Here is a 1,826-nt window from a genome sequence, read left to right as displayed (position 1 = left end):
GGCCGCTCGCGCCGCCGCCGCCGCTGCCCGGAGCAGACGACGCCGCCGTCGCTGCCGCCGCCGCGAAGCCGGGGACCGGAGCCGGATGCTCAGGGGAAGGGAGGGCGGGCCGGCCGAGGGGGCGGGGCCTGGCTGGGCCACCTGACACCTCCCCCGCCGCCGCCCGGAAGCCGGCCCAGCAACGGAGCTCCCGGACCCCGTGCCGGCGGGAGGGTGCCGGGAGGCCGAGCGAGCGTGTCCCCCGACACTCCCCAAGGCCCGCGCCGAGGGAGCGACCAGATGCCCTGGTCTGGCAGTGGGTCCTGCTGGCAGTTGGCTGAGCTGGGAGACCGCTCTGCGCCATGTGTCAGGGTCCCGTCCTGCTCGGTGATGGGGGAGGAAAACCACAAGGATGGACAAATCCTCCCGGCCTGTTTTCTCCCAAAGCACGGATGCTTACACTCCCCTCGCTTCCTACGGAGCAGGTCGGAGCTGCCGCCCAGCTCGGCAGTAAGCGCGGACCCCCGGCCGCCGGCCCCAGCCTCAGAGCTGCGTGAGGGCAGGAGGAGGGAAACCAAGGCCAGGATACTCGAACCTCGGGGCCCTGATCCCTCTGCTGTCCCCGCGCCTCCACCAAGCTAGAAGCAGGGACCCTCTTAAGAGGGGCCGCTCCGTGGCCCTACGCAGTCCTTAGTGTCCGAAGAGCGCTTTTCTCCACCGCCTGCCTTCCCACCTGGTCCCATGCCCGCGGGGCTGAGAGCCATGACCCTCACTCAACCTGCCCTGTAGCCTGCTCACAGCGGGCACTGCTGATTTTCACTCTCATGGAAGGGAGATGTGAAAGCTCAGAGGGCTTATTTCACTTACTTTATCATTCATTCAAGGAACGTCTACCGTATGCCAGATCTTGACGAAGCAATTGTTCTCACATCTATGCAGGTCTCAGCCAGGAAGAAAAAAAAAAAAAGGGTACACTTGGGAACCGGGGCGCCCCAGCACATCCAGAAAAGCATTGGGAGGTTCCTAAGTCAGGGGCACACACCAATCCCTTCTCTTGTGCATCCACGCACAAGGTCATTGGGCGTATATAGTCAGTGTCACCGCCCCCCAGGCTCCCAGGTTCACAAGACCTCTATATTCCTCAGAAGGGAGCCCTTCTTTGCCTGGACATCCCCTACTTATCCTTCAGCACTCAGTGGGGAGTCATCTCTAAGCAGCTGTTCCTGACGCCCCACTCCAACCCCATTATATGCCCCTGCTGTGCTCTGCCCCGTCCTTTTTCCCTTTAGGGCAGCGCCAGTCACTCTGGGTTGTCAAGGTCAGGTTTTTAATTTTCTGTCTGCCCAGTTTTTTGAAGACTGGGAAGTTATCTTAGTCATTTTTTGTATCTCCAGCATCTGACAAAGTCCTTTACACGTAGAATAAATGAGTAAAGGTAAATCTCCCAACAGCACAGTCAACGCTCTGTTTTAACATATCTCACACTTAAGGAGTTCAATGTTGCCTATTAACCATAATGTTGTCTCGAAGCCTCTCTCTGTCTCTCTCTCCTCACCTTTCTTCTTCTCTCTCATACCCCCAGCCTCGTATGTGCTCTGAGAGATGGAGAGATGTTTTGTTTGCTCCCCAGAGGACAGGGTTCCACTCCAGACCCTGTGGTTAAGGTGATCGAGTTGTGGGGAAAGACTGTTGAGCAAGCCCACCCAGACCCTTTCCAGAGTGTCCGCTGCCGACTTCAGGCCTGTCCAGACTTGGGGAGCAGGGCAACTGTCAGGGATAATGGAAAGGGGTTGGCGTTAGGAGGGTGGAGGGCACAGGGCTCCTGGAATGACAGAGTCTAATGCTGG

Source organism: Phocoena phocoena, chromosome 9, assembly GCF_963924675.1.
Source record: "Phocoena phocoena chromosome 9, mPhoPho1.1, whole genome shotgun sequence".
Taxonomy (NCBI): Eukaryota; Metazoa; Chordata; class Mammalia; order Artiodactyla; family Phocoenidae; genus Phocoena; species Phocoena phocoena.
The sequence above is the reverse complement of the archived record's forward strand: the minus strand, read 5'-3'. Positions refer to the sequence as shown.